General features: G+C 43.4%; 1 pseudogene; it reads left to right on the top strand.

Annotated features, from left to right (window-relative positions):
* The first annotated feature begins 6,929 nt into the window (after positions 1–6,929).
* On the top strand, positions 6,930–9,022 carry LOC123171294 (protein FAR1-RELATED SEQUENCE 5-like; annotated as a pseudogene).
* The last annotated feature ends 335 nt before the right edge of the window (positions 9,023–9,357 follow it).

The raw sequence follows: 9,357 nt of genomic DNA, 5'->3' as shown, positions 1-9,357 counted from the left end.
AAAATGATAGTAAAATGGTTAATAGTCGTGGCAATTGCTAGAAATTATTTAGTATTGGTATGATGGCAAGTTTAAAATTTGTTCTTACAACAATTTTTCAAGTTTTGCCACTCTACTGACTGAAAATCATTTGTTTTGTGTGATCTGAACAAAACAGACATACTAGTCTTCCAGGACATAATGGTATTTTTTGTGTCCCTAGTTTTTGTTTTTGTGGTGATAGGCTATGAGTTTTGAGAAGAAAATAAATGATTTGTGGCTGAATTGATCAGGCTAAGTGTGCTGACGCTGTAGTGGGGAAAGAGATTTTTAGAGGTTGTGGTCATCTTCGTTGAACAACATCAGCGATAATTAAACTGAAAAGGGATATGGAGTAATCAAAGCTTGCTTTTCATTTAGAGAGAATGATTCAGGACTAAACATGTACTGTATGATACATTTTTTCTTAAATTTGCCGTCTCACTGTACAATTTTTTTAAACTTTTCCTGGAAGATGGGAAATATTGTTATCAAATGATGGTAAATTCATTCTTGGCTCAAGGGAAAATCATTGCTTTCTTGCCATGGCAACTTTCAATTTTGGATCATGGCGCAAATTTACTGTTTTCTACCATGGCAACTAATCTTATACTTTTTTGCCATGTAAACATAAAAAAATTAGTTGATTGATCATGGCAAAATTTAGTTTACGCATCATAGCAAACTTGCTTCCTGTAAGATGGCAAACATAGTTATCGAATCATGGCAAATTTAGTTCTCGAATCATGGCGAATTCCTTGCTTTCTTGCCATGGCAACTTTTTATTTTTAAAATTTTCGCGGCAATTCTTTAAATTGTCGAAAACAACACAGAATGGCAAATATTGCCATGGCAAGTTTTACTAATTATTTCACCTTCATTAACATGGCAAAATTACCTACATCCCCATGGCAATTTTAACACTATTGCTATGGCAAGTTTTACTATTTATTTTTCATGGCAAATTTACCTTTATTAACATGGCAAATTCACCTAAGTCCCCATGGCAATATTTAACTTTTATTGCCATGGCAAGTTTTACTATTTTTTGGACTTTTATTAACATGGCAAATTTAGCTAAATCGCCATGGCAATATTGAAATTTTATTGCCATGGCAAGTTTTACTATTTATTTGCCATGGATAATATACCTTGGTTCAAGAAGTTGTGTAGTTGATACTTGCAAAGCTCATGGCAATTTTATCTTTGTCCTTGTTCATAAACAACAGCAAATTTATACTGTATAAGGCTCTATATGTCAAAATTCATGTCATTTGCGGTGGCACCTTTTTATTTGAAAACATGGCAAATTTACCATGGCAAGATATGATTTTCAGAAACATGGCAAAGTTGATAGATGTTCAAAAACATGGCAAACTTGCCATGGCAAATTAAGATGTTAAAAAAACATGGCAAATTAATATGTACAAAAACATGGCAGTTCTGGGGCCTACAAATATTGTAATTTGTTTTTAATTCTTGAAGGCAATTGTGTTTCTGGGCTGGGCTGGTCCGCTAGAGGGGAGTGAGGGAGGTCGTTGGGGAAGGAGTGCTCATTCGATCGAACAAAAACGTTCGTCGCGAGGGAGCTGATTTACCGAACAAAAGGTTCGGTTTGGGATGCCCCCAGACCGAACGGTCGGTGGTTATTGGGGTCTAATTTTTTCTATACATGCACAATGGCAATTTTTGTACAAATCTTTTTTGTTCTATATTATATGGCCATTTTTCTGTTTTTTTGTGTTTTTTCATAATATCATGGCAAAAATTTCACACTCATTTGCCATGAAGGGTGCATGAACATCATGGCAAATCATTTCTGTAATATACCATTTTTTCATGATCATATGGTAGTTTTGTTGATTAAAGGATGGCAACTTTTTGTTTCTGGATTTTTTTCAGGCGGTGTTTTTCTTCATCCAGTGCATTTTTAGGCCTTTTCGTGTGTTCTCTTTTTTTGGGACAGAAGCAGTTTTGGGCCTTCAATATTGTAATTCTTTTTTTTTTATTTCTTGAAGGCAATGATGTTTCTGGGCTTGTCCAATTTTGGGCTGGTTCGCTGGAGGGGAGGAGCCAGATCGCTAGCGACAAGTTTGTGCGATAGGAATGCAAGAAACTGGATTTTTTCAATGCATGAGATACTATCACAAAAGGACTTTGTTCTCCTGGTGGTAACATTGTGGTCCGTGTGGAAAGCTAGATGGAAGGCCATCTATGAGGGTGTTTTTCAGAGTCCCCAATCCACACATCAGTTTATCCAATCGTATTTGAGGGATCTTAACTCAATTGAGGAAGAGAAGAGAATCAAACTGATGGTGCAGGGAGTACCCCGACCCGCACAGTGGATCCATCCTCTGGATGGAAGCTGCAAGATCAATGTGGACGGAGCAGTATCGCAGAACCAGAAGAGGGGAGCTGCAGCGGCACTATGTAGAGATCATAATGGCACTTTCCTGGGGGCATCGGCTATACTTGTGAAAGGTGTTTATGATCCACCAACACTTGAAGCCCTAGCGGTTCGGGAGACTCTAGCACTTGCTGAAGATCTAAATGTGCAAAGTATTCACGTTGCTTCAGACTGCAGAACGGTGATTGAGGATATCAAGGAACGAAATCCGGTGAGCTATGGAGCAATTCTACATGAAATCATAGACCAAGCTTAGTTATTTTACCAAGTGCAATTTTGTTCATGAGTATAGGAGCTCGAATGTCGAGGCTCACAATCTAGCGAAGCATGTATTAAAGTTAGGGGTGGGTCGCCATGTTTGATTAGGGCATCTTGGTAATCTCTGTTTTGTACCTGTAAACACTGAGTCAGGTTAAATAAAGCTTCGTGTGATTGTCTAAAAAAAAAGTTTGTGCGATGTGGGATCGTTCGGGCTGGAGGAGTACTTCTACCGAACGAGTTTGTTCGTTCCAGCGACCCTTAGCACGAACGATTCGTTCGGGCTGGGGTGCCTCCAGGCCGAACGTACGCGTGTTATCAGCGTCCTAAATTTGAGGCACACGACACAAGCCCTTATATTGCGCTTCATTTTGTTGGAAAATAATCCAACTATATTCAAGTTGGCAAATCAGGTACGTCCTACTCCCTCATTTATTTTGGAACCGAGGGAGTAGTTGTCTGGGTGCTGTTACACGTACGAGTTTAAGTCGAGTCCGTGTCCTAGTATTTGTTGGTAGCCGTCTATACCAAGTAGTACTAGTATATTTGGGAGTAGTATGTGTCCGGTCGTACTCTAGCTCGTGATGTCCGAGTCATGTATGTATGTGATGGAAGTCATCAAGGATTAAGAGTCGAGTCGTGACTTGTGTTGGGTCTTGCCGGACTTGAATATATATAGATAGACCACAGCTTTGTAAGATGGTGGAGAAAATTGAGCAATAAAAAGAGAAAATAAAGAACACGATACACGCCCTTGCCTACAAGTTTTTTGTGCGCGTGTGTATTTGCGCATATTGATGTGATTGATTCTCAGGGCAGAATTTCAACACATTTAGTTTTCGAGGGCACTCCCGATAACTGCCACACGTGTGGTGTATCGGGTGGTTGTGCCGCACGCCTCGTGTGGCATGGATAGGAACCCGCCCGCACGACCGCGTCCGGGCGCGCAAAGCCACAGCTCGCACGTCCGGTGTGTGGCAAACCCGCCCACACGTCCGGGCCAGACGACCACGCTGCCCGCACGACCCAGCCGTCCAGGCCTCCTTTCGATCCCCAGTCCCGACTGCTGCCATCGTCTCCCACCTCTCGATCCCCTACCTCCATCGCCGGCCTTCTCTGGTTGCCATGGCAACCAGAGCAGATCCGTAGGGCCTTCCCACCGCTAACCAGACCCCCCTCCCCCACCCCCCACCCCCCGCCCCGCCCCACTCCAACCCCGCCCTCCAAAGACAACCAGCTAAAAGCATGTGAATCTCCGATCTCCTACTGCTTCTCATCCTTCTTCTGGGCAGAAAATTGCAAATTTACCAACGAAGGTGGCGACTGTATCCACGCTATCGGGGCAAAACACTACATGGTTTTGTGTGTCTTCGCATTTGCCAAGCAGCATACACCAGATCCGCCATGTACTACGCTAGAGTTAAGCTTAAGTTCTCAGTTCGCTTGGTGCAAGTAGTTGGTAATGAATGGATGCGTAGGAATCCCTAAAAAAGGGAGAGAAATAAGAAATTTGGAATAAAGGGGGATAGGAAAATTAGTTGCCACTTGTGTCTAACGTCAGTTGCCACCTATCGTTACCGTTAACTACCACCATGTTAACCTGTTGCTTGCCATCTTATGGTGGTGGCTGTTGCCATCGAATCGAAAGGATAGCTGGCACCCAGATGATAGAAAAGAGAGTGGATGTCCATGTCCTACTTGCCATGATGTGTTGGTTGCCTACACATGAAAATGTGATAAGACTGCCGTGTTATCTTGTACGTGCAAGCAGTAGAAGAATACATTTTTTGCGGATTGTTGATGCATTCTTGTTCATGCAGTGATTGAGAACACATTGGCAGAAACAAAACGCGGAAAGAATGAATCACGAAGATGGCGCTGATCCTTGGGTTTCTCAAAGGCCAGAAACGCCCCCTTGGGATGCAGCAGAGTACAGTCAACTCATTTCAGGCATTGGTCACGAAGATGGCGCTGATCCTTGGGTTTCTCAACCTGCTGCCACTACTGGAGCAGTACGCAGGCATTGGTATGATGCATGATAACAAAGAAAAGAACATTTGCCATGTTCGCGATGATGAAGATGACATTCTACTTATGTCCTACACTGTCATTTTTCGCAGGTTCTTATGACCAAAACACACTTAGGGGGGCACCATGGCAAGTTCAGTCACAGGGCGCTAACACTGACAAATGTACGGGCAGCCAACTTCAACTAGCTAATGTGGCAAATCAAGGTAACGCATACGAAAATGAAACATACCGGTGTGGACATGAAAATAAACTTGCAAAGGATGGCAAAAGACTCACGAGTTATGTTGGGAAAAATGCAGAACCTTCATGCAGCACGTGGCAGCAGGCGACACCCATGTACCTGCCATCGACGTCATACACAGGTGAGTCCATAAAAAAGTGAAGTTGCAGACGGTGAATTAGCAGAAGGAGCATAGTTGACAACTGCAGTTGCCATGACTGAACAACTGCAGTTGCCATCCCTGGACAACTGCAGTTGCCATGTCTGGACAGATGTAGTTGCCATGCCTGGACAACTGCAGTTTCCATGCCAGGACAAACTGCAGTTGCCATGTATGATAAAAAATGTGATTGCAATGTACAAACAACCGTGGATGGAAAGTGGGAACAAATCTGTGTGGCATGGTTGGACCACTGCATGTTCCATGTTGAAGAAACTACAGTTGACATGCATTGACCAACTACTACCATGATTACAGGTTATTACGGTGGTGCTACCTTGGCAAACGTCTCATGGTAAGCTTCACAGATTGCAGACAGAGCACGTCAATTTGGTGTGACAGACCACACAAGATGGGCACATGCGGCACAACAAGGTAAGGAAATTTGAACCACAAAAACAGAACTGCATTTGTTTTTGTGGGAATAGCATGTGAGGTAAAGAAGATTTATTGCAGTGATGGTGGAAAAAATTCAAACAGAAAAAGCTAACAAGTGGTCGTGTGCAATGACTCATATATTGTCTTTGGGATTTGCCAATTGCTAAAAGCATGTGTGCAGCACTAATGATTGATCACATTTGCCTAGTGAGCTCAAGCCTAGAATACAAAGTTTTGATGCTAGAATATACTGGTTGCCATGTATTGGCGACAGTATTTGCCATGTATGTAGGACTGCAGCTGCCATTGATATAGAATCCAAGTTTTGGTACTGAAAGAAGCTGTTTGCCATGCATTGGCAACAGTAGTTGCCATGTTTGTTGGACTGTAACTGCCATGACTGGAGAACTACAGTTGCCATGCATGTCCACATGCAGACTCACGGCTTGCTTTTTGAATGATGTCATGCCAAATCACTTGCAGTTTATGTACTCTGTTACGATAAACATGTCATTCAAGCAAAATCTTACGCTCGTACATGTTTTTTCATTATAGGGCCTTCAACTACAATCAACAGCGGCGCGGGGACATCTACTGCAGGGAGTTCTGAGCGCACGGAAGACGCGTTCCACCAGCCAGCCAACAATCATGCTGCAAACAATGCCGAGTCAGAGTCGAAAATGGCAATCATTCCAGCAATGCCGACAAGCACACCTTTGAACACAAGCACTGGCAACACTCAAGTAGATGAAAGTGCCGCCGATACTGAAGTGAATGATGAAACTGATGACGAAGCACAAGGGGATGAAGATGGTGGGCAATCAGAGATCATGGTACCTCAGCCACCTTACGTTGGGCAGAGATTTGAATCATTCGCAGATGCAAAGGAATTCTACCAGACATATGCAAAGTTCCATGGATTTGCGGTCAACACCGAATACCATAGGAAAATTAAGAAAACTAACGAGTACAACAGAGGTGAGATGAGGTGCCACAAGGCACGAAGGAACAAGAAGGGGAAAGGTGTTGCGCCTGTCGTTCCGGAACGAAAGAGAGGTATCATTCTCAAGACGGAATGCGCTGTCCGGTGTAAGCTAAACGTAGATGGAGCACAGTGAATGGTCACTGAATATTTTGACGAGCACAACCACAAACTCATAAAGAAGTTCGACCTGGTAAAATTTCTGACCGCCCACAGAGGATTCACCCCCCTCGAGAAGAAATTCATAAAGCTTCTACATGATTGTAACGTCGGTCCATCAAGAATGGTCCAGATACTATCACTCATCCACAGCAAAAAAGGGACTTTGAGTAGCATGCCCTACGTACCAGCTGACGTCACAAACCTAAAGGCAAAGTACCGTAGAGAGAGCAAGTTGGCTGACATAGAGGCCACAATGGCCTACTTCGATGAGAAAGCGAAGGAAGATCCAGATTTCTTCTACAGCATAAGATTGGACGATGAAGACTGTGTCAGGAACATGTATTGGGTGGATGGTGCTGCAAGAAGAGCCTACAAACATTTTCGAGATTGCATTTCATTCGACGCGACATATCTCACTAATATGTACAAGATGCCATGCGCTCCATTCATAGGAATAAATAACCACAATCAGTCGTTGCAGTTCGGATGCGGGCTCGTTCGGAACGAAGACACGGATGGGTACGTTTGGCTGTTCAAGACCTTCTTGGAGTGCATGGGTGGACTTGCTCCGATGAACATAATAACAGACCAGGATTTTAGCATGCGTGCAGGCATAGAGGAGGTCTTTCCGTTGGAGTGCACATGCACTGCAGGTGGCACATTATAAAGAAGGCTGAGGAGACCCTAGGACCGTTCTTTGCTGATCGTCCAGACCTGCACAAGGCATTCGAGCTGTGCGTGGACCATAGCTTGACGATGGAGGAGTTTTAAAGGAGCTGGATGGCTATGATTGAAACATATCGAGTCCAAGACCACGAGACGCTTGCTAGCTTGTGGGAGAAGCGAATGTACTGGGTGCCGGCCTACTTCATGCAGTGCTTCTTCCCGTTTCTGCAGACTACACAGCGCAGTGAGGGGTTCAATGCTGTTTTGAAGCGGTACGTGAGCCCTGGCAACTCATGACTACAGTTTGCCAAGATGTACACCGCTTTGCAACAAAAAATACTGGGATCCGAGCTACAGCAAGAAGCAAACACCACGCTCAAGCAGCCAAAATTGCTAACGTATTTACCAATGGAGAGGAAGATGAGCAAGATATACACCAACACAATTTTTAACAAGTAAGTCAGTTGTGTTACAATCTTATTTGCACAAATCATGAAGGTACCAGGTGCCATGTAGAATGCAATGCAGTTGAGATGCTTATTTGAAAATGATGATTGTGTTGAAAAGTAGCCATTAGGTACAGAGTAAACATGATATGTAGTTGCCGTGCTTAATGAACTACAGTTTGCCATGCTTAATGAACTGCAGTTTCCCACGTTCACTCAACTGCAGTTACCATGTTTGCGTAACTGCAGTTTCCATGTTTGATGAACTGCAGTTGCCATGTTTAATGAACTGCAGTTGCCATATTTAATGAAATGTAAATTCCAATGGCCATGATGGTATGGAATGCAAATGCCAAATTGAAGTTGTTATGTAGTTGCCATGTTTAAATGAAATGCAGTTGCCATGTTTAATGAACTGCAGTTGCCATGTTTACTAAACTGCAGTTGCCATGTTTAATGAACTGTAGTTGCCATGTTTGAACGAATTGTAATTCCATTGGCCACAATAAACAAAAGGTGCTACAAAAAACTGCACACAAGAGTTTAACAAAAAACACACAAAACTTGCAGATTCCAGGAAGAAATAAAGTGTGCCAGCATGTACACGGCTTTCCAGGTGGACGAACATACATTCAAGGTGTGTTCTATCATGGGCATGTCGGATTCAGAACCTGAAGACCCAGACAAGGGAAGGAACTACTTTGTGAAGGCATCGATAAGCGAAGGCGAATACTACTGCCAATGCTGCAAATTCGAACGGGATGGGATTGTGTGCTGTCACATTCTAAAAGTAATGGACTTGAACGCGGTGACACGAATGCCCCGCCATTTCATAAGGCGGCGATGGACTTGGGACGCTGACGATGCATTGGCGCCGCAAACATCAAACACAGTTTTGGCCGTGCATGACGAGAGACCAGAGTCAACCATGGAAGCCGTGAGGCACGTTGTGTTGACAAAGAACTATGCTGAACTAATTGATGAAGCGTGCAAGAGTGATGAGACAACAAAGGTCGCAGAAAAACACAGGAAGGCCCTCAAAAGAGAGCTTGATGAGATCAAGAAGAGGAAAGCTGAGGAAGCCTTACACAGGTTCCCCCGCACATCAAGTGTGCCTTCGTCCACAGGGCCATCATCTGAAAACTCGGAGGTAGGATCTGGAACAGCAAGCACACAAACACAAGTTAGGAACCCGCCCCATTCCATCACAAAAGGGCGTCCAAAAGAGATATGATACAAATCGGGATTGGAGATTCAAGCAAAACATAAGAAACCAAAGAAAGGGACGGGCAATCCGTAAACAACATTGGAGCACTTTGACTTGGTCCATGGTGACATTTTTTTGTAATCTAGATGTTCTAAATTTTGTAAAAACTGGAGAATGACTCTTCAGGTGCATCAGAATCTAAAGTAAAAATGCCATGAAGGAATAGCTGCAGTTGCCACATGTATGGCACTGAATTTGCCATGTTACTTGAACTGAATCTGCCATGCAATTTCTGCTGAATCTGCCATACCATTTTACTGAATCTGCCATGCCATTTCTACTGAATTTGGCATGTTATTTTT

Source organism: Triticum aestivum, chromosome 7D (genome assembly GCF_018294505.1).
Source record: "Triticum aestivum cultivar Chinese Spring chromosome 7D, IWGSC CS RefSeq v2.1, whole genome shotgun sequence".
Classification (NCBI taxonomy): Eukaryota; Viridiplantae; Streptophyta; class Magnoliopsida; order Poales; family Poaceae; genus Triticum; species Triticum aestivum.
This window is presented reverse-complemented; position numbering and strand designations above follow the sequence as displayed.